This window comes from Phaethon aethereus (assembly GCF_964289735.1).
Source record: "Phaethon aethereus genome assembly, chromosome: Z".
Taxonomy (NCBI): Eukaryota; Metazoa; Chordata; class Aves; order Phaethontiformes; family Phaethontidae; genus Phaethon; species Phaethon aethereus.
In genome coordinates, this window is record NC_138577.1 from 42,284,790 (window position 1) to 42,309,678 (window position 24,889).

The 24,889-nt window shown below is 37.3% G+C and overlaps 1 protein-coding gene across 1 annotated transcript in view; it reads left to right on the forward strand.

The window, feature by feature from the left end:
• The window catches only part of TRPM3 (transient receptor potential cation channel subfamily M member 3), a gene marked incomplete at both ends in the record, with an annotated part of 416,264 nt that overhangs the window by 41,271 nt on the left and 350,104 nt on the right, over nucleotides 1-24,889 (forward strand). The window lies entirely within an intron of this gene.

Genomic DNA, 24,889 nt, shown 5'->3' on the forward strand with positions numbered 1-24,889 from the left:
TGCTGAAAATGCTGTTAATATTCTTTCTAGCTGCATTTATCGTTAGAACTGGGATTCTGGGAATTAGAACTGGGAATTCACCATATTGCTATATTCTGCAAGACTGATAGAGGTAAGTGTCCCTTGGCCACGGTGCCATGACACACTGCGTGCTCTGTCTTACATCTGGAAAGAAGAGGACCCTTACTGCACTTACTGCTTAGGGCTGGGAACAGATTAGGGTTTGAGAAATTAAATTATCGAGATCCACTGTATAGTTGGACTCTCACTTACAGACTGGAGAGGGAACTGATGTCCTTTCAAAGCCTGTTTTACCTCTATTTTACTGCAACTGGTGGACCAGTCCCAAAGTGAGGATAATGATGATGGGATAGGTTCTAAAGCTTAAAATAAATATTTACAGGTTTTCTATGTATATGTGTTTCATGTAGTTTTAAGTACAGTTTTTCTGTCTTACCTAGAGTAATAGACCACATACCTTTCTTTCCAGCTTCTGGTTTTGACTTTTTCTTACACTTCAGCAAAGAGATGATGTGATGGTTAGATTGAAGTGCTGAAGTCAAACAAAAGGGCAACAATGTCCATATTAATTCTATACATCAAGAAAAATTAAAGTAAAGTTTTGAATGATACATTTCAGATGGATTGTTCCACAACATAGAAAATTTTGAATGTGGGAATCCATTAATTTCCTAGAAGATCTTATTTAATACCAAAATATGATTTTCCCTACAAAACATCTTTTAGATAGAAGATTTCCCTCTTAATAATTCTGGTTAATCTCTTCCTTAGTTAGTTTTCTACAGAATGCTTTCACAACATACATATATTCTGTGGCTATCTGCCCTTAGGAATGTAGACTTTTACAGTCCAGAAATAAGTGGTACGTGGGTGTGAGCGAAAAAAAAAAAACAACCACCCTAGCCCCAAAACAACCTTTCATGATAGGCAGATTATCCATTCCAATCATATCCATAGGCTGACTCAATTTATTTTCCTGTGTAATATGTACTATTAAAGACATGGTTTTAGATACATAATCCTAAGGAAATTCTAAGGAAATCCAAATTATTGAGATAATTTTGCACTGAAAGTGCAATTATCTAATCTTCTAATTGTCATTTAGTTAGAAGATTAGTGGGTGTAAATACGACTCAGCATTTTGTGATTGTGTTTTACTCGTTTTTAGTATGGCTTCATGTTTAATCAAACTTGATGCACGAACTTCTGACGTGCAGGGGAGATGTATATACGCGCACACTTAATTGTTGGCAGTGGAAACATCTGCATGTATTTGGCCTAACAACTCTGTTTGCTTTAGCTGATCAGAATATTACTATGTTATCAGCCTGAGAGTTTGAAGTTAAATATATATTGAAATTAAAGATATTGAAGTTAAATTCCAAGGATTTAAATAGTTGAAGGTGTCTCACTGCATGAAGGTGTGCCAGAGTGTGCTGGAGCCAAATTCTGTCATTCTGGGGATAAAAATAGTTAAATTAAAGACGCTGGCCTTTCCTGAGTCTTCACATTCTCACCACTACAAGCTGTCATCCAAAGCGATTGTATTTCTAAACTACACCATCCCATCCCCACAAAACCTTAATAATAGTCAAAAAAGAGATTGTGTTAATTCTTCTCTTTTTTTCAGAATGTTTTATTCTGGTTAATTTTCTATTTATGCACTCCTCACAAAACAGTTCTGCACACTGAAAATCAGTAAAGGTGCCACCACATTATATCAATTGCTGATGTCAAAACTTCATTTTGTTGCATCTAGTTTGTAGTCCTGAGCAACGCTGATTGAGTCAAGGGGCATTCTGTCATCCTAATACTGGGTGCCCCTACAAATGCTTACTCAGACCAGAGAGTACTGTTTACTTATGTCTTCTATCATGGATCTATGCTCACCTTAACTAAATTATGCGTTAAATCATACATATACTGTCTAATGTATCCAAGGAAAAAAAGAAACACTTTCATGCCCTGGTGACTTACACAGAACCAGTTTGTGTTTACACATATGAACCAGAACTCTTTCTGTGGAGTGTATTTTTGAGCTCCCAGGTTCTCTCTCTTCTTTCCCACTTTAAACTAGTCAGGTATAAGAGGAAAGGCAGCATTTGAGTGATGCTTTTTCCCGTGGAACTAAATATAGGATGAAGGAACTAGGCTGTTATATTTCTCTGGAAACTGGGAAAAAACTGACATTTGTTAGGTGTATGTAAGGAAGGATGGGAAGTCTCATTTTGGACAGCTTCTCTCTGTCTACCTGATGTCTCACACAGTGACAAGGAGAGTTCAGTCTCATAAATTGCACAAGTGATTATTGCTTTCATTAGGTATTGTGGAAAATTGTTGTTGGTGAGCTCAGAAGTTAACCATAGCAAACTGTAAGGAGAATATAACTATCTTTTCATTTTCAAAAAGAGGTACAACTCTCTTAATGCCAGCAATTTGTATATAGTCTTTTGTAAATCTTGATATATGAAAACTACTTACACTTTGGGAATGTTTTTCTTTTGGCTGATTAGTTGTGCAAATCGTGAGTACTTCAACTGCTTGATGGGCATGTTAAATAATACAGCAACCCTCTCAAGTCCTACCCATTCCTTATGCTGCTGCAGAGCATTATATCCTGTGTTTCAGGATCTAGTAACCTCCATATACATCTGTTCTTGGCATGCTTGTGAGCACTGCTCTTGCTTTTACCATTGTAGTGACTGCATTGTATAATCTTTCAAGATTATGTAATGAGAATATATATGCCATTTTCTTGAAATCTTGAAAAAGGTTTTTATTTGGTCTTTTTTCACGCTGAGAATCTCAGAGATTCATTTTAATGCAAGTCTCTTTGTTTAGACTTCTTTTTTTAACTTTGGTTTGTTTTACCTATGCCATCCCATCTTACTGTAAAATGCAACTGCAAATCTATAAATTTATTTATACATTTCCAACTGGAGACACAATCCTAAGGTCCTTTCCTGCAGGTGGAGAATTTTAATAGAAATGAATTTATTCCTCTGAGCTGAACCATCATGCAGGGTGCAGTTAGGCATCCTGGCCGCCTGGCTCATCGTCCTGTTAGATTTCTCAGAGTCTCTTTGTGCTAATATTTTGCTGTCTTGAATAAGTCCTGTTGTCTCCTTTACATGTTGTGTACTGCTTTAAAATGAGAAGTTAGTCAACATAATTTTTGCTGATGCTGTAATTCAGTTCATAAGTCTTTGGAAAAAAAATTTAAATTTCAAGACATTTGCAATAAAACCCTTTTAAAAATCTTTGTAGTCAACTTACCTATGCCTAGTATATTTTTCTGCAGGTGGCAAAAACTTAAATGATTGAATGGTAATAAATTGGTCAGAATGATGTATACATGCAGAGTTAGCCTGATCTTATTATGTGTATAAATCTTTTATGATTAAGTTGCCATTTCTCTTGATAAACTAGCGTCATCTTAGGGGAAAAAATGTGTTATACATTGAAATGGACTATGTGGACTGAAAATTGGAAGAAAAACATATCTTTGGCTTTGTGCTGAAATGCACCCACCTAGAAAATACAGACTCGAGTTAATATTTTTCACTTTTATATCAAGAAGTCATTGAGTGAGGGACTTAAATTCGAGTATGTGCATTTACCTGTGAGCCACAACACCTGTATTGACTCACCTACTTTGCAGGGTACAACGGCTTCAGTGGGGTTTTCACAATGTCCCATTCCGGAGGTTTCTAGACAGAAAAGGTTCTTCTGACATATGTTCAGGTGCCATTGATTTTCCCCTTGTGTGCTATATAGCAATACAACTTCAGTTCCACAACTTCTCTCCGCTGTGGCTGGGAGCACAGCGGTTCATGGCTAGCTCCGGGCTGGTACTGAGGGTAGGTTCATTTGTATGCCACTTTATGACCACAACAAATGCCCTTCAAAATCAGTTTTGCCTGTTGTGTTTCTTTCCGATGCAAACACATTGAGTAGGTTTGTAGATCACGCACTTAGCCCCCCAGCAGGACTTTAACCTCCCCAGCCTGTTGTAACTAAGGCAGCTAGACTTGTAGTGTACATGGCTGTTAAATTTTCCGGTGAGTTGAAATCTTTTCTCTTTTTTGGGTAGCTCACCCCTACTGAGCCAATCAGAACTAGCCACACAATGCTTCCCCTGCTGCCAGTTGCACAATGTGTGCAATAATCCATGAAATAGCTATATGGTGTTAAAGTTTAAGCCAAAAATGCATCCAGCTGATGTAGATCTGCTCCCCCTTTGTCCTGCATGATAAACATTTGACAGTTCACATACTTACCAGAATGGAAATGTGAGCTTTAAATAATTTCTCTTTAGAATAGCTCAGCATCTTTGAGAGCTTAAAAAGATTTCCAAACCAGAAAAGGGAATTTATATGGGCTGCGATACAAATTTCATTTTTTTTAAGGAAAATGTACTTGTTTCCTAAATAGATTTACTAAGGAAATGTGTTATTTTTCAGTAAGTTTTACTCTTACCAGGAACAAAAGAAAAGATTAATTTTATCTTGTACTTCTAGCCTAAGGGAGGATATTATTTAGCTGATGAAGTACAATTACTTTTCATGCATTTGATACTTCTCATGTGCTGTAAGTGGTTTCACTTCACTTACACATCTCATCCATATCCATGCCTCAGTCAATAATTCCTGTTGATGCTCTGGAAAAATCCAGCTATGCTTTTAAGGAGTGTAATGCACTTTCCTTCTGTCTCTTTTCAGCTAACAAATTTAAAAATTTTAGCTGAAGCCATAAGTGCATGGTTTTTGCTCTTGAGGTGTCAGACTAAGTTCCACATTGATGACAACCAGGTATTATTTCCTGAAGAGGGCTTAGGGAAAGCAAGTTGTACAAAGCCAGGAGATACACTGAATGAGCAGAAAAATAGCTTGTTTCAAAGAGCTTGTTCAACTTTCTGGGTGGGATTTGCTGATTCACGTATCATCCATAAAATCCAAAGCTAGTGGAACTGAAGAGTTAGGGGTATATTAAAACTGCATCAGTACTAAATGAAGAGAAAATCCAAACACTTGTGTCAGTAAGTAATAGAATTAAATATCGTGACGTGTATGCTGCAGCACCATTTTTCTCCAATTATATGTTACAGAGTTTGTAGAAACCCTTCACAAAAAAATGAAAACAAGTGGGTTTAGAGCTGATTTCTGTCTAGTATTTAACAGCTGAAGGAAACAAAACACGGAGATAATTTGTAACATCAAAGGAATGTTATTCCCTTAAGGTAGATTCTTGTGACTATAAGGTAGATTCTTGTGACTACATTAGTAAAGCAAGAATTATTACCCTGCATGTAGGGATATATACACGAATTAAGTTTTCATTCGGGACCGCCAAAACTAGACCAATAAATCTTTGTCTCAAGACAAATAACCAAGCCCTATTTGAGGCAGAGGATTCATTAGCTTCATATGGACTAGTAACTAGGAGAGAGGAAAGGGATATCTAGAAACAAACACTAAAAATCCTTACAGTATTCCTAGTCATAAAAAGTCATGCTTTAATTATGAATGAACCCAATATTACCTTTGTGAGCTTACAGACAGCCTAACAGAATAACTCTGAGAGAAGTAACCTCATTCATTTATCTCCTGAAACATAGATACCATTACTTAGGAATTTTACAGCTAGACACAATCTATTAGCAAACAAATTAAACCTGTTAAATATAAAAACAAGAAAGTCTTTGAGTGAGATTATTATATAGTCACCATGGAGGCAGATATGATTTTCCACCTCTTCATGGAAGAATTGGAAGAATTAAGGTTTTATTGGACAAAATAGTCAAGTGCGTGCAAACATATTTTGGAAGAGGTACCAGAACTCTTGCTGCCCAGATAAGAGGTTGAGAGAGCTGTGCTCATTCCTGCTGTACTCAAAGTCATTCTTTGTATAGAAGAAAAAGTAAGAGCTTGTGGATCAAAACAACTTAGCTGTTCATATTCCTAGAACTTATCTCGGTTATCATTCTTTTCCTTTTTTTTTTTGGCTTGTGATGAATTCTGCAGTGCTAACAATGTAATCCACTTTGAAGACTTTCAGATTTAGATAGATTTAGGTAATCTTTTAGCAAATTAATGGGTTTAAGCTGATAAATTTGATCTAACCATAATATGGCAGCTTTACAATATGGCTGCACTTTATAAAGTTTAATTATAATTGCATTTTGAGAGCTACTGCTGTTGTATTTCGTATATTAACAAAAATTATGATGAACTTATTAATGGAAGTACATGCACAGGTGGAAAGTTATATATAAACAGAAAAGCCTTTCTGAAGTGTCACAGCTTCTCTTCCAAGAATAGCATTCCACAAATATTTTGGATGATGAACACAATTTTCAACAAGCTTCTCTGGATAATAAATATTCTATTTATTTTTATTCTCTCAGGGACATAGTTTGGGAACAAGAGTGCTAAACTTTTTGAGCAGAGGAATTTCTCCTTACATATTGCATGGGACTGTTTGGATTGAGGTAGTATGAAGAGAGAGAACAAAACAAGAAAGAGTAATTTTACCAAATAATAATGTAATTTTTATTATTTGAAGGGAAAACAGATATGTTACTGTAATATTTACCACCAAGAACTAGATTTTTTTTAGTTAAAATTACCAAACAACAAGACACAAATAAGTAAGTTGAAGATGTTGTTTTACCGTTTTTGTCTTGACATGCTAGCCTCTGGTGTGACTCCCAGCTATTTGCATTAACCTAAGACATTTACACAGCCACAGGCAACATCTATTCAACTTGGTGAAGCATCTGTCACTCCCTGAGCTGCAGTGTTAAACTAGAAAGCAGGATTTGTTATGTTTCAATACACAATCATGTTTATAGCAACCAGGAGGCACAGCAGTTTACGTGTGCCTAATAATGCTCTCAAGTGTTTTCCTCTGAGACCTGTGTACATATATACCACACTGTTTTCATCCCCTGCTGTAACTTCAGACTTGCAAATGATCTGAATTAGTATTCCCATGACCCACATGGTGTTTTCTTCACCATTTTTACCTTCTGGCTTTGAAACAATGTAGTAGTGGGCTAGTGTTAAGACTGTCTGTTATAGTTGCAGCCATATATGAACACAAAAGAGTCTTCATGAAAGGAACAATTTCCACTCTTAATACTACAAATAAACTGAAACTGTGCGACGTTGAGACTAAACATCTGCAGAGCAGTTGTGGGATTGAGTTGCCTGGATGAATTTGCATGGAGAAGATAAAGGATTGACATAAGTGATCAGCTTGGAGTCTACTGGTTGTTAAATAGGGTGCCATTTCCTGCCACCAATGTTAGATGAAGACCCCATTTTAGCATGGGCTTCACTAAGATGGGTTAGAATTCAGAACCCTGGATGTCTGCAGTAATATGGTTCATTCTACCCTGAACCACCACAGTCAAACTCGGAGCAAGAGTGTGGGGACCGATGGCTCTTACCTAGGAGAGAAACCAGCTTCAGTAATGGACTTGTATCTTACACTGGAAATATTAAGTTGATGTCTTGGTTAGGAAGAATATTTGAATTGGTTCAAAGCCTGTAATAACAGTTCTGTCTTCAAGTGATAAGTTAATTAATATTATTCTTCTTTTCCCTACGATCTACTTTTTCCTTCCATACTAGATTATTGTAAAAGCAGCAGATAAATAGAAGTGGAAAAATGCAAACCTTCAGCTTAGAATACCTGGATAAGCTGGTGTTTTGAAACTGAATTTTATCTCAGAAAAGAAGTATGTGTTGCAAATTGTATCCAAAATACATGTTATTACAAATGACATTTACTGGCATCTCACAGCTTTATTGATGTAACAACTGACTTCTGACAGATGCTCATTTGCCTTAAATCCCAATAGGCTGTATAACCCCTTATTAATTGCACTAGTAGGAAACAGCAGAAGAACATCTCACCTGCACTGAAACTAGCTTAATATCTGGAATGGCTTGTTATCATCTACCCGTCTTGAAGGCTAAGAACAGTTTCTTAGCACACTGGTTCATGAAGGTCTGTGAAATAAAATACAAAATCTTTTCCATTTCATATTCAGGCATAAGGAGCCTGGTCATGTAATTTAGGCCCCAAAAGTTGATGGGATGTGAGTATCTTTCACTCTGTCCCAACAAGTCTCTCTGGTACTCAGACCTCTGGCTCTGCTGCTTTTTTCAGGCAAATGTAGTGAAAAAGTGGGACAAGTCAGCACTGTACTCTGATAGCTATGTGGGTCACAGAGGTACTAGGTGGCTTAGCGGGTGGTGAATGCATGGTGACTTAAACATTATTCTGCCTCTTGGTATTGGGGGTGTTGACTATTTCTCTTGTTGCCTGGATTTGGAAATTTGGTAACTCGTGCCACTCAGATTTCTACATCTTCAGATATTAAAGCAGAACCAGGCCAAAATCTGTTGTTTATGAGCCCCGTTTGTAGAAAGCAAAATGAAATTCATAATGCTGTAGATGTACTGATTTTGTCATAAATTAGCATGTTAGTTGTCTGGGAAAGTCGCACAGTGACGTACTACCATTTTCTGTGGGATTGTGTCCTCTAGGTGTGAAAAATGGTAATGATGTACATTACAGTCTAGTGAGGGAGAAAGCATACAGTCTAATGTATGGACTCCTTAGCCAGCTGCCTGAAGGATGCATTTTCCTTTAACAATGTTGTATTTATTACTTGTATAAGTAATTACTGTCACTATTGACTGAAAGACAACAATTATTTTCCTACCTTTTTTCAATTTATTTCTTCATGCATTTCAGAGAACAGCACAGTATGACAGCAGCCACACTTCTTCATTTAATGTCTACTTGTTCAAGAGCACCTACTCTAAAAAGCAGAAGTGAAGATGCTGCAGGAACTGATGTGTACTGTGAGGAAGGAAAAAGGGGAAGAAACATGCAGTTGCTTTATGCTGCATGCCTTCCCTAAAACTCCTGTAACTATAGTCAAGTATAACCAAAGCATTAAGAGTGTGTCCAACCTTAGCCTTACACTGTATCCTTATCCATAAGCAATTCTATTGGAAGGATACTCTAAGAGAGCAGTTTTCAAATGACTGAGGTATATGTATTTTGGTACATTAGAGCAGATAAGCAGTACAACATGATTGACTTAACAGTTTTGGCTGAGTGACTTGGTCAGTGTTTACAGCACAGACAATGTTAGACTTGGAATTTAATCACGGATTTCAGTGCAATGAGCTTATCTTCACCCATTCCTTGAAGACTCATTTTAATGGAAATTAGGAAAAACTCTTTTCTGGGGATATCTCAGGATAAACAGTTGGCTGGACTTAAATCCCAACGAATCAATTATCTTACCACAATGTGCAACCCTTTTGCTCCATCCTGCTTAATCTCAGTGGATTTTTTAAACTGAAACTTTGCTATATTGTTTTTGGCCGTCTTTATGCCTCACTTGTCACTTGTTAGTTCCATTTGCACAGCAAAGCAATACCATTAGTGTCAAAGAACTGTGTTCCTTTGGTTTCTAAAGTAAATTAGTTTGCAGTCAAAGCTAGAGCATGACACCTAACCTCGGTCAAAGCCTTTGCTGAAATAAAGAGGAATTTTACTTAAATCTTTAGCTAAGAGCACATTTGTAGTGCAAAACCTATTTCATCTACAGCCATCAAATGAGGGATTTTTTTTTTTAGTGACTTGACTGATTATTAATGTGCTGTGAGGTTTTTACTGTGATGTGTAAGAGGTGTTTATTGGCTAGTTGTTCATTAGCAAGTATTTTCATTATCAGTTGAATTTAAATCACATGTTATTACAGTTCTGTTTTTATTTCCTTGAATATTGTGTGCAGGAACTTGCTGTGCATCTATTTCCTTTCTGATGAAAACATAATTATGTGTTATGCAGCAAATACCTGGAGTATAAGAAAAGCATGACCAATGAGTAAGTAGTTATTGTTCCAACATTTTGAATTGTGTATTCCCAGGCAACAATAGCAGAAGACATTTTAAAGACATCTTATTAAAGTTTCAGGTGAAACCTAGTCAATGGTCTGAATACTTACAATATCAGGAGAGAAGTAGCATAGGGTGCTTGACCTTAATCAAGTTCTTCATGTTTATTTGCATTTTGAGTGTGGAAATGCAGGATGCTTTTCTCAACAGAATATGTGGTTCCAGGTATTAGACATCTATCAACAAATGTCATCTCACTGTAACAGATATTTTTATATAACTCAACAACTTTTTATTAGTGTAGGGGTGGAAGAATTTTCAGTTTTCTCTATTACAGCTCTAAAGATAATAGTGTTTTCTAGAAGGATGGCAGAATATGACATAATCACTGATATCTATCTGCTTTTTTCCCCCCAAAGTGTGGAGTTAGAGAGTTGCTGATTTGCCTAAGCACTGTGGGATAATTAGAGTCATAGAATTGTAGAATGGTTTGGATTGCAAAGAACCTTTAAAGATCTTCTAGTCCAACCCCTCTGCCATGGACAGGGACATCTGTCACTAGGTCAGGTTGCTCAAAGCCCCATCCAAACCTGACCTTCAACACTTCCAGGGAACACAAGGGAAGAGCTACAGATGTTGTCTATCTGGACTTCTGTAAGGCCTTTGACACGGTCCCCCACAACATCCTTCTCTCTGAATTGCAGAGAGATGGATTTGGTGGGTGGACTTTGGTGGATGAGCAATTGCCTGGAAGGTTGCATCCAGAGGGTAATGGTCAATCGTCACGTCCAGATGGAGATCGGTGATGAATGGTGTCCCTCAGGGGTCCGTATTCGGACCAGTATTGTTTAATATCTTCATCAATGACATAGTGGGATTGAGTACACCCTCAGCAAGTCTGCAGATGACACCAAGCTGAGTGGTGCAGTTGACATGCCTGAAGGACAGGATGCCATCCAGAGGGACCTGGACAACCTCAAGAATGAGGTTCAACAAGGCCAAGTGCAGGGTCCTGCATCTGGGTCAGGGCAACCCCTAGTATCAGTACAGGCTGGGGGATGAAGGGATTGAGGACAACCCTGCTGAGAAGGACTTGGGGGCACTGGTGGATGAAAAGCTGGACATGAGCCGGCAATGTGCGCTCACAGCCCAGAAGGCCAACCGTATCCTGGGCTGCATCCAAAGCAGCATGGCCAGCAGGTCGAGGGAGGTGGTTCTGCCCCTCTACTCCACTCTGCTGAGACTCCAGCTGGAGTCCTGCGTCCAGCTCTGGAGCCCTCAGCACACAGAACACATGGGCTCGTTGGAGTGGGTCCAGAGGAGAGCCACCAAAATGATCAGAGGGCTGGAACACCTCTCCTCTGAGGACAGACTGAGAGAGTTGGCAGTGTTCAGCCTGGAGAAGAGAAGGCTCCGGGAAGACCTTACTGCAGCCTTCCGGTACTTAAATGGGCCTATAAAAAAGATGGGGACAGGGTTTTTAGCTGGGCCTGTTGCGATAGGACAAGGGGTAACAGTCCTAAATGAAAAGAGGGCAGATTTAGACTAAATATAAGGAAGAATTTTTTCACAACGAGGGTGGTGAAACACTGGCCCAGGTTGCCCAGAGAGGTGGTAAATGCGCCATCCCTGGAAACATTTCAGGTCAGGCTGGACGGGGCTCTGGGCAACCTGATCTAGTTGAAGCTGTCCCTGCTCATTGCAGGGGGCTGGACTAGATGACCTTTGAAGGTCCTTTCCAACTCAAACTGTTCTATGATTCTCTAGGGCACCCACAACTTCTCTGGGCAACATGTTGTAGTGTCTCACCACCCTCATCATAAAAAAAGTCCAAGCTTGTGTCCAAGCTAAGCATTGCAGTTCAAAGCCATTGCCTCCTGTACGGTCACTACAGACCTTGGTAAATGTCTTTCTATGTCTTTCCTTTAAGCCCCCTTTATCTACTGAAAGGCTGCAGTAAGGTCTCCCTGGAGCCTTCTTTTCTCTAGGCTGAACATCCCCAGCTTTCCCAGCCTAGACAGAGGTTAGATACATCCTGGTCATTTCTTTGCAAGTTAATGCTCTGAATTATCCACTAGTGCACTAGAATAATTCCCCTGAATTAACGAGTCAGATGTTAGCATTAAGTGGCGATCCCACTTAATTTAAGAAATATTCCTCTAATTCCTATTAAAACAAAATGCAAATCCAAAAGAAATGATCAACTTTCTTCTGCATGATATTGCCTACTAGAGATACATAAGGTCACTTTATTACTTGGTTCTCAAAATAAAATTTGACTATATTATAGGAAAATTCAATTCATTGGTAATATGCTATTGTTTCTGGCTAGTACAAGCCTGGTTTTAATTGAAGAAAAGATTAAAATGTTTCCCAGAGACTTTTAAAATTTTGTGTTGTTTTTCTGTGTATTCCATAACTTTAGTATTGCACATAATTCATAATGCGTCTTCAGTAATGATGACAAAAATTTACAGTGCCTGTTTGTCTGTGGGGTTTTTAAAATTTAATTATTTATTTTATTTGTTATCTTTGTATATACAGACAGATCTAAAAATCACTTCAGCAGTGAAATAATTTGGAACTGGAAAACCTTTTGGTCATACTTAGTGATGTGACAAAGCTGAAGCTTATAGGATCCAGGATAAAAAAGACAATGCTTTCTCCTTCCTCATGCTGTGTCATAAAGCAGCACCATAAAATGAGACAACCCCCATGCAAAGCCCAGTGTAGAAAACACAACATTTTGAAGTAGTTAGGAAGAATATTCTGAGCATCTACTCTGTTCATTTTAGTTTTGTTTTTAATGCTTTTCTGAAGTAGAATGATAGACAAAGTTGTATGTTATGGCACTGAAAATTCCTCAACATGTGAAATAAGAAGCTGTATCACAGACCATGTTCTGAAATTACCGTGTTTAAGACCAATGTGATACAGAGTTTTTCATCTAGATCTGTTCTTAAAAACTGAACTAAAATATTAAAATGGTAGAAAATGTGTGGATTGTTTTTTTTTTTTTAATCAGAAAAACAGCGCTGTTCTAACTACAACACCAAGCTGGGTGGGAGTGTTGATCTGCTGGAGGGCAGGAAGGCTCTGCAGAGGGATCTGGACAGGCTGGATCGATGGGCTTGAGAGCAACTGTATGAGGTTTAACATGGTCAAGTGCTGGATCCTGCACTTAGGTCACAACAACCCCATGCAATGCTACAGGCTTGGGGAGGAGTGGCTGGAGAGCTGCCTGGCGGAAAGGGACCTGGGGGTGCTGGTTGACAGCCCACTGAACATGAGCCGGCAGTGTGCCCAGGTGGCCAAGGCAGCCAACAGCGTCCTGGCCTGTATCAGAACTAGTGTGGCCAGCAGGAGTAGGGAAGTGATTGTGCCCCTGTACTCGGCACTGGTGAGGCCGCACCTTGAATCCTGTGTTCAGTTTTGGGCCCCTCACTACAAAAAGGATGCTGAGGTGCTGGAGCGTTTCCAGAGAAGGGCAACAAATCTGGTGAGGGGTCTGGAGCACAAGTCTTACAAGGAGCGTCTCAAGGAACTGGGGTTGTTTAATCTGGAGAAGAGGAGGCTGAGGGAAGACCTCATCGCTCTCTACAACTACCTGAAAGGGGGTTGTGGTGAGGTGGGTGTTGGTCACTTCTCCCAACTAACTAGTGATAGGATGAGAGGAAATGGCCTCAACTTGCACCAGGGAATGTTTAGACTAGATATTAGGAAAAATTTCTTTACGGAGAAAGTGGTTAAGCATTGGAACAGGTTGCCCAGGGAGGTGGTGGAGTCACCACCACTGAAAAAGTTCAAAAAACATGTGGATGTGGCACTTTGGGACATGGTTTAGTGGGCCTGGTGGTGTCGGGTTAATGGTTGGACTTGATGCTCTTAAAGGTCTTTACCAACCTTAATGATTCTGTGAAAAAACATCCATTAACTTCTGAGTCCTTCCCAGAATTATTTGGGAAACCTGCCTCAACAGCTGAGAGGATTAAAGGCAGTTTCAAGAGTCAGATTTTGGATTTGGTTTGCTTGGATTTTTTGTTGTTTTTTGGGGACATTGGTTTGGCTTTTTTAAGTGAAGATTTTATCACATATTACTTCTGTGAATGTAGTGCATTTTGTATGCTGGTGTCTTTATCATGAATGGAGCTAGAGACATCTAGTGGTTTAAATAAAAAACATGTGGGTAATTCTACAGAGCTGAAACTTGCGTTTAGCAGTTATCATAATAGCACTGCAAATCGCGTATGCAAAATACTGTATCAAAATCAGTATTGACACTATAACTAGAATTTTATCTTTTGTTGTGAATGTATGAATTTAGTCCATTCACTGTTTATTTTCAGAATAACAAAAAGTTGCAGAATTTTTTGAAACAGTCTCAAATGCCACACATGCTGATTTTTTCATTTTTATTTCTAGTGATAGACTACAAATCACTTCACAGAAGAAAAAGAGCATGCTTTAGTAACTTACCAAAATGTGTCAGCTGCACATGCATCCATGTTGCAAGGCAGTGTAACCTGCTTTTGCCTTAGCAGTTCTCATGTTCATGGTCCTCTTATGGCCAATTCAGGGCAGGCTGTATGATATCCCACTGTACACATCTTTGCTTTCCCCCCATGACTGGTATCATCATCTGTCTGCAAGAATAAAGGCGTTTATTTCCTGAAACGTTTGGAACTTCTGCCTTATCCAGTCATTACCAATCATAATGCTGCAAGGAAAACTGGTACTCCCAGTCATTTTGCAAAGTGGTCAGCTCCTCTTTAGATTTACCATATATTCAACTCTTAAGAGTAATAAATAATGTGATTCCTGTAGTCTAGATAATCTGTAGTATGTATAACTGCGGGTCGTGAGTACTCAAAAATTATTTCAATGAGTCTGACTAGCCAAAAATGTAGTTTTCTATGCCTTCAAAGTCTTTGTGTATTTAAGATAGTTGTAGCCAAGATGCATGTACTATCTTCATCTGGACAGTGGCTGGACAGGAAGCAAGAAGCACAAATTGTTTAAGGGGAAATTCTGCTTGGGTATTAGTAAAAGGTCTTTGCCATGCAAACAATCAAACACTGGAATAGGTTGCTGTCACCTCAGACAATGAAATCCATCTTTACTTGTAGGGCAGTTCCGACTATTAAAAGTGCTTAGAGAAGTGCTTCCTTTTTGCGTAGAAGTCAGCAGTACTGCTCGTACTGCTTCATTTCTAAAGTATCTTGGCACAGAAAGGGCTGCTTTGTGAGATTACTGACAGGTCTATATCTGAGTTTTGCAAATGAGGGATTTGAATCGCAGACTTCAGGTGGTGGCTTGTAATTCTGTGATTCTGGTTAACCATAACTTTCATCCAGAAATTGTATTGTTTTTACACCACTATAAAAAAAATCAGAGAACACTGGACTTCCTATGAGGTGCTGACACAGCTCTCCCTGTTGATGGAGGGAAGGAGAGAGTATTTTTCTTTGTTTTGCTAGGATGAAAATTGGGCAATTAAATCTTGCTCTGCTCATTGCCTTTTTCACAAATTGTCCAAGATAATACTACTTGCCCTTTAACTCTTTAGCACTCCATCACTTTTGGAAAAAAACACTACCAAAATTGAGACCCCCTTTGTGAATTTAGAGATATTCTCAGCTCATTTTCTTGTATCTACTACTTGGACATACGGAATGAAATGTAAGAGATATGGTTTCTCTTCTGCAATTCAAATGTTCATTCCCTCACAACTTTCCACTACCAGATTTCCTTCCACTAACAGGGAATAATCTAGAGACAAACAGTAATTTTCCTGCTGCTTACATTAATTTCTTAATCATAACCTTAACCAACTCTGTTCAGCATCAGTCCTTCATTAGCAATTTTACTGTATTGCTGGAGATTCTTGTGACTTCATCACTATCAACAGTGTTTTGCCATTTTTTTAGGAATTGGTAGTTAATAGCTTCCCACCTCAAAAGCAAATCTGATAAAAAGACTGCTGACAAGATCAGATGCTGAAGCTGGATCTAATAATACATTTGCTTTTATAACCAGCCAGAGAAGCCACCAAAAATACTGCTTGGTGGTTCTTCCACAGCAGGCACATTTCTTTATGTGATTTAGTATGCCTGTTTCAGTAGATGGGCAGCAATGCAGAAAACTTGCGTTTGTTTTATTTTAAAAAAAAAGAGAGAAAAAAAGGCATGAGTTTATCTGAAATTTATGGTGGCCATGGCAACACAGTGGTCTGCACATTTTGAATGATCTGTTGCTGTCTGCTGTGTTTTCCAGATGAACAGTTGAATACTAATTCAGTTATAAACTGGACATGAGAACTGCCAGGCACATATGCCCAGGATTTCTTCTGATGTTTGATTTGATAACCAAAACTTTATCTGTTTTCTTGCAATCTATCATCAGCTGCAGAAATTCCATACAAGCTTAGAGATACTTGTTAGTTTTTAATGATCAGTTTAGCGATGTTGCCTATTTACTGAATTTTCTTACGTTTTTTTATTTTCTCAGTTAACTGGAAAGCTGCCCTGTGCCTAGAAGAGTGTAGCATTTTCTGTCTTGCAACCTGAATGTATAGTTGCTCATAACTAGTGAGAAATTGAAAGATTTTATTACCTTTATCAATGTTCTAGAAGTGCTCGGGTATATGCCATTTGGTATAGTGTATCAATATACCAGTTTGTCTGGAAAACCCTTCTCTTCATCAGTCAGCTGGATGTTTTCCCTTCACTTATCATCTCAATAACCTTCCTTAACTGACGATATAAACCTTTGTGAGGACATTGACCTGACAGTTCCTTCTTATTTCCAGTGTTTTCTGTAAAATACTTCATTTGTTTCAGTACATTTATTTGAATCCCACCTCTTGTTCTTATAACTTTGTTCACCTTTGGGGTTGTTGTTTTCTGGAGTTTGAGGACATTAGTTTTTTCTTCATACTTCAAATATTTCTACAGGGAGATTACAGGTGAAAATCTAGAAAGAAAATCCAGGCCCTAGGCATACTGCTGTAATCCACTTGTTTATTCCTTGTTTTGTTTCTGCTTCTAGGTATTACATTGTGATTTACCTTTGGTAGAATCTATTGTTAGAAAATGTTCTCACTTCTATACTACTACACTCTGATCCAAATGCCTCTTCACTGTTTCATTAAAATATGATTTTAACAATTGGGTTTAAATTACATTCTTCTATGGTGAGCTATAATTAACACTGACTAAAATTTAAGTGATTTATAAGGCTTAAAACAAAAAGAAAAATATGCTCTGCTCCAAAAGGGTGGGTTTATTTCTTCAATTTTTGTGCAGATGGTGCAACAGATGTCTTCTGTCAATAGCTTCTAAATTTGTAGTTCTGCTTTGAAGTTTTCTACATATGTAGATAAATATGCAAAGAGCTTTGTAACTTTTTGGCACAATTTGTTTTAGGGAAAGATGCTGATCTATACAGGAAAGGTGAAAGCTGTTTTATGTTTATAAATTATTTTTGCTGCTACTTTACATCTCCCTGTCTAATTTAAGAGAAACAAAGTCAGCTTGCCTGAAATATCACTGGAAAGTTGAATGCCATGGCTAAATATTCCAGGAACATTTTAAATCCAGTCTGTCAAAGCTTTCCTCAGAGATTGAAAAAACAGACTGTTTTCCATTCACTGAACAGGTTCCCCATGATGTGATTTTTGCCATCTGATGTGGTGATACAGCTCAGACTGGAGCTCCAAATTCCAAATATATGTCAATTTGTTCATTTTCATAAATGACTAGTTTGGGTAAATATAGTTCAATTTTGCACATCCTGTAGGTTGGATAAAACTTATTTAGTAAATCAGGATTGTTCCCTGTAGGCGTTACGGTACCTGTGTTGGCAGGTGGGACTTCCCACATATGTCCTTTCTGCTGGAGGAGGCGGGCACCTATCAGCAGCCCAGTAGAGATCCATCTGCTGTCTGTACCTTAACTCTGTCAGTCCTGTGCGACCCTGCAACCGGGGGGTAGCATATCCCCAAAACATATACACAAATACTTTCACTTCAGAAATACTTTATTTAGTTAAAATCACAATTGTTCAGCCTTTTTCTAGGCCTAGATTCTCAAAAAATGGTTGTGCATGATCTTGCCTAAACCCAGATGGTGCTGCTGAACATCATGACTACATACACGTTTAAAGCTAAGTGTCTGCATTTGTAAATTTTTTTAAGTTCAGAACTAATGTTTTTGCTAAAATGTTTTCTTTTCTAGTATTTCCATTAGTGATTTTTATAGCAAGAATGTGACTCTTGCCTCCAGAATTTACTCTCTACATGTAGCACAAACTCAACAAGTAAGTTTAGGAAAAAAAGTCCACAGGTCAGTACAGAAGGCCTCAGGATCCTGTGAGAGTGTCACTGGGTAGGGTACAAGGGTCCTCCTTCAGTGCTTTAAGAGAAAGCATTGGTGGAAATCATGGGAGACGACAGTATAAAAGACACGGTGGTGAATGACTATGAAACTGGAGGCAAGTATTTAACAAACAGGAGCAAAGAGACTAATAAGGTCAAAGCTGTATGCTCAAAAAAAAAAAAAAAACCCTGAACACTTCAAACATAAACAAGACAACAAGCCAGTCATGAAGTAAATCTATCTCCCTTCTTTTGATGAAGATTTGGTAACTAGCGATAGGACGAGAGGAAATGGCCTCAGGTTTAGATTGGATATTAGGATAAATTTCTTTACGAAGAGAGTGGCCAAGCATCAGAACAGGCTGCCCAGGGATGTGGTGGAGTCACCATCACTGGAAGTGTTCAAAAAATGTGTGGACGTGGAACTTGGGGAAATGGTTTAGTGGGCATGGTGGTGTTGGGTTGATGTTTGGACTTGATGATCTTAAAGATCTTTTCTAATCTTAATGATTCTGTGATTCTGTAAGTGTTCTGATGTTGCTGGTAAGCTGCTCTTAAACCAGAAGTGTAAGACATATGGAAACTTTCACTACTACCAGGTCACTTCTTATTTGACAATAAGATAAAGCTGTGCAGAGAGCAGTGATTTTTTAATAAAACTTTGCCATTTGTCTACAAGTAAGAAACTCCAAAGTATGAAATGGTCACTGAAGAGTTTTTCACTTTCTTCTTAGATGCATTTGTAGAATTAGTTTCAATCATAGTCATTATGTATAGGTAAATAAAAAATATTTTCAAAAAAAGAGATGAAAATATTTTCCTGATTTTTCCTCCTCCTCTTTTTTTTTTTTAGTTTTTTTAGTTTTCTGGGCTTCCTCCAACATAATGCTTTGGAAATGTTGCAGGTGGTGTATAAAGGATCTCAACTTTGAAAATTAAGTCATCCCATTTAAAAAAATAAAATTCTTTGTAACTTTACAATAAATACAAGCTTTAGAAATGGATATATGTTTTAGAATTTGCATATGAATCTGTATGCATCTATGACTAGAATGACTAGGAAGAGCAGTGGTCTAATGGTATTGGGCATTTAATGTTGCATGCTACCTATTCATGCACCTAGCTTGCTTTTAAAACTGGCAAACTAATTTGTTTTTCTCTTTGTCAGATGATATTTCAACAGATATGCAGGCAAATGTTTTGACGTTATGCTAAAGATTAAAATAAGAAAAAAATCAACTACAATTTAAGCATCTACACTTGTCAGAGAAGAATTTCTCTTTCCTTTGAATTTACTCTTATAAGGACAGAATGTTGCCCTGCATTGTCACAAAATTATGTGCTGAAACTTATTTCTTCAATTATTTCTTATGTGCTGAAATTTATTTCTTCATTTACTTCCTATGTGCTGAAATATATTTCTTCACATTTTTCCATGAAAAATTATTGAAGTAAATTGGGAAGATGTAAAAAATTTCTATGCCATGGCAGCATTACCCTTTCAGGCCATGGTAATGCGTGTACTCATTGTCTCTAAAGCTAATTTCTTTGAAATTTTTTCTTGGAACATCAGTTCTGAAAAAATGTGCATCTGACTACATATGGGTAATAAATAGAGACGATTTCACTCTTTATAAAGGTAATAATGCCTAGGCCATAATACCTTCTTGTTAACATCATTAGTTAAGAGCATTTTATACTAGAGAAGCTACCCAACAAACAAGCTGCTCCATGATATATTGAGAGAGAGAAAGAGATGTAAAAAATACGAATATTAATTGGACTTGGGAGACTGCTGCCCAGACACATAATTTGTTCTTAATATTTTAAAGTACATTGCTGATCTTCACCTTCCTGCCTGGTCATATTCTAAGGGCAATTATTAGTAAAAAGAGTTTTTCTTGAAGTATACCTTACCATCTGTCAGTAATTGTCAAATCTTTTGAAAACTGTGTGTACTTGCAAATGATTTTCAAGGCAAAACAACTCACTGTGTATTACTTTTTTTGCTGATGTTCTACCATGCATCTTTCTTACCTTAATCAGTATATAGTGTCAGTTCTTCACATTCAGTAATGCTTTTATTGATTTCAGCAGATTTTTACCAACTTATCCTACTTTATAAACTGTTTTAGTCTATGTGAATAATGAAAAACATTGCCACATTAACTTTTGTATGTGATTTTTTTTTGAGTTAGCAAAGCATTTATCTATGTTTTTCCAGCATGATTCCTCTCGATCGCTGTTTTTTTTATTTGAAGGGAAGTTTCAGTCAGATGTTTTTCATCTTACGAGAAATCTTTTAAAGCTGGAGTGTCCTTCCTCTTAGATAAGCATAGGTACAAAGAGAAATAAATGACCCTAAAATGGAGGAAGAGTTTTTTTGCATAATGATATGTAATGCTCAGAAAGTTTTAAGCTTAATACCTTCAGAAGACCACAACTGTACATACTAAATTCTGTAATTGTCTTTCATCAATAAATGTCTAGTATGCACACAGTTGTACATATTAAATACTGTAGTGTCTTTCACCGTCCATAAGCAGGATTATATGACCAGAGATACTCCTTTTTTCCACAGCAGGTGGATTCCCTTAAGTGGATGCAATTGTAGCTGCTCCTGGGGAGCTCCTGTGGCTGAGCCTTCCTGGTAGAAACTCAGAGGGGTGATACTTAAGTACTCCCGGAAATTAATTTCTAAAGGAATAAGAGATATGACAAAGGGACATTTAATTTGCAGGTCTCTGACAACCTTGGTAAATCTAGGCCATAAAATCAACAAAAATGATGAAGTGAGACATTTCAGGAAAGCGTAAATAAGAAGTAGAGAAAGCAAACAAAACTAGAAGCACTTTCTGGAAGATGTGTTTGATATATATTCAGCTCTTCAGTGCTCCATTAGTGGGCCCACAACTAGTCAAGAAATTGAACTTTTAGTCTCACAATGTCCGTTTAAGTCCTAGCAGTATTCTGTTTTTTCTAATAGAATAGAGTTACAAGCAGTTATGCTCAAAGTGAATGATCAAAGTCATATGCTAAGATATGTTCGACAGAGGATATGTCAGTCTGCGTTAGACCTCCTGTATTGAGCTGTGTAAATTATACGTTCCCTTGTGGACTCTGCAGATGCAATGCGGTGACAAACTCGGAGTATAGCTCCTAGGAAGGTTCCTCCAGAAATTAGATTTTTCTCCCCAAAAATATTTCTGAATTTTAAGAGCAAACTTTTAATTTAGTATCCCACTTCAGTATTTCTGTGACATATCACAAAAGCCTCCAGTGCAAAACATTACCTGCCCATGCAAAATGTGCAATGCAAGAAATTGAAGTATTGTGTTCTTATCAAACATGATAGCACATAAACTGTTTCTGGAACTTCGTCATGTACCATTGTGCCATCTATTTCCAGACTTTAGATGTCCACGTTGTTTACTTTAAGTTTTAAGGAAGAGAACGATATTTAGGTGTAATCAGAACTGATTTTTCTATAGTTTGCTGCTGTTCTCAGGGACCATGTACAAATGCTTAGGAATTTCTTTGAGCTGACGTGATATTTCAATAATAAGTTGCAATTATTCTTTTTCTTCAGAACATATTTAAAGTAGATCATATTTATATTGTTTTTGAATGGATGGTTAACACTAACTTTTATGAATCAGATATACTTTCTTAAAACCAGTACTATGCCCAGTTTAATGGTATGCAAGTTGGGGTTTTTTTTCTTTTTTTTAACGTGTATTGTATAAAGAAGAGAAATGTTGAGAAGTTTTCTGATCCAAGTTCTGTCAAAAGCTGCTGAATTCTTGAGTGAAATGTTTTTGGAAGCATTAATTTTGAAATGCTGCTACTGAAGCATAATCTGTTTTCTAATGGAAAGCCACTTTGTAGCGTGTGTGTCTGGTTGACTCAGGGACAGAGTGTTTGAGCAAGAGTCTGGACATAGTCACGCCTCATTGAATGTTCTGGAGCTGGTGGCTCCATCATTTTAATTTTCTTGACCTGTGACCAGTTCCAGCTGCAGAATCAAACCCTAATGTCCTCAAAGCTCCCAGAGAGCTGCAAAACCTTGAGGAGAATTGTTTCTCGGCCACTTAGTCTTTAAGCTAAGATATACCGTCCTAGTGTATTATCACTGATGGCTTTGAGGATACTTCGATGAACCAGTTGTTGAAACATTTTGTGATGCTTGCAGCAGGCAGGGAAGGTTGCTGTTCTTCTGATAGTCTCTCCCACTACTTTCTCCTCTCCTTATCCAATTTAGAAATTGACCCCGCCCACAATGGTGCTGTCAGTAAGGATACAAAAGAAAACTTCTGACAGTAAAGTGTTCAACCCATTCTAAAACCTTTTCCGAGCTGTTGTAAGAAAGAGAAGGTAAAACTTCCCTCAGTCCTGCACTGGAGATGCTGGTTCCCAGTTCTTATTCTTCTTACAGTGACTATTTAGCACTGATCTCATCTATTCTGTCTGCATCATTCCCACTGGTTATGTGTCAGTATACTCGTCACAGTTATTGTATATTAATAATAAATAAAATTCCACATAAGGCCCAAATCAACGAGTGCATTCAGAGAAGGCTTGCTGAGAAAGTAATTTATACAGATATGCTCTTTAAAGCAAAGAGAAGGAGCCCTTCCCACACAAGGGTCAATAGAGGAATGTATGGGAAGAATCTCATTTCCAAGAGAGACTTGGAGGTTGCAGAGACATTGAGCAGGCAATGCAGGGGGAACCATCCCAAATGTGCCCATACGTAGATGAGTCAACCATTCTACCATGTCAGTTGAGGAGGATATCAAGTCCCCATCAAAGTAATACACAGCATGACATTAATAATTTTACTTTTTAATGCACATGTATTTGTAGGCCTACCTTAATCTTCGATACAGTCATTTTTGTGATTCTCCAGCACAAATAGTTTTTAAATTGAGATTTGTGCCCATACAGAAAATCAGTCTGATGTAAGAGTGATAGACGTCGCCTAGGCAGCTCTGTTAGCAAAAAATGTTAAATGAAAAATTAAAAGGTTTCAAAGTTTGTTTTTATTTCCTATTACACTGAAATCAGAGTGTAAAGAAGGTGGAAGGAGGGCCCACTGCAAATAAAACACTGACATTTTTTGTGTGTGTCTGAGTGGAATAAGTGGTCAGAATAAATGTTTTTGTTCACAAATATTAGTAGATATATGAATCTAAAGAAGAAGTTGTAACAAGTTGTTTCAAAAAACAAGCAAAATCTAATGTTTCATACCTATATATTTTAGTTGCACTGTATTATGATAAGTAAACCTAAATTCATTTTAAGTGCATATATAATTACTTATAATGTAAAACTAATAATAAGTGGCAGCGTATTAGACAATTCAGGTATCAGAACATTTAATAGCTACAATGTGAATTGAATATTGTAGAGAATATATTTAGTTTTGCAGTAAAGATGCAACATAAACTTTTGACAGCAGAACACAACAGTAATACAGCTGGCCAAAAACTTCAAAGAATAATGTTTAAAATTAAAAACATGTTGGAGTATATTTTATATAATACTGTATGACCAGTACTTAAAGAGGATTTTTTTTAAAAGTGCAGTACTGAGATACTCTTATTTTTAAATTATCATTTTAATTAATCTAATCTTAATTTTTTAAACTTAATTAATTTTACTGTCAGAGAATTAATAATCTTTGACTTTGTAAAAGTGCAAGATAATTAATTGTTCTGCCATCTACATAATCCCACTGAAATCGTGAACAGAATATATTTTATTTATTGCAGTGTACAGAGCAATTTATAGTAGTTGAATATAGTATATTCAAGCACACAAAATATGTAGGCTTAATGCAAGGTAACAGTCATAAAAATAAAAGATCATATGCTTCTACTAAGAATGCCAATATTTTTTCGCCTACCCACCTACTTTGCTAAATCTTTGGAGGAGGTAGTCACAGATCATAACAGCAGCAACTGCTTTCATCCATTTAAAAATGACAGTAATAGTTGAGACACAAACACCCAGGGAAAGTATATTTTATGGCTAGGAAGGCTAGCTATAAAGAATAATCTTTATTTCAGGCCAGCACTACTTATTTTATTTTATCACTGAAGAACTAATTTTTATGCCAAGAGAAGAAGAAATTGAAAATACACTTTCACCTAGTGCTAAAAATTATTTGCACAACAACCACCTTATTATTACACAACAACCAACTTCTTATGAAGTTTTAAGATACCAAAGCTATTATTTTAAATTTTCTTTTTTATTTCTATAAGCACTTTTGTAAGAGAAATATGAACAGAGGCACAGAGACTTTATTGATAATCATCCACCAAATATATGTAATTATAGGAGAGGATCATAGGATAATTAAGATTGACAGTGACTTCAGGAAGTCCTCTACACCAACCGTCTGTTCAAACCATATGATGCAAACCCATCTTATGGTGTAGTCCAATATGAGAATAAGGTAAGGCTTGGAAATTTTTCCTCTTCTCCTTCTTTTCCAGAAGAAGATAACTCTTTCATTAGGTTTAGAAAATGTTTCATAACCGTAATCAGCACTTAGATTTTA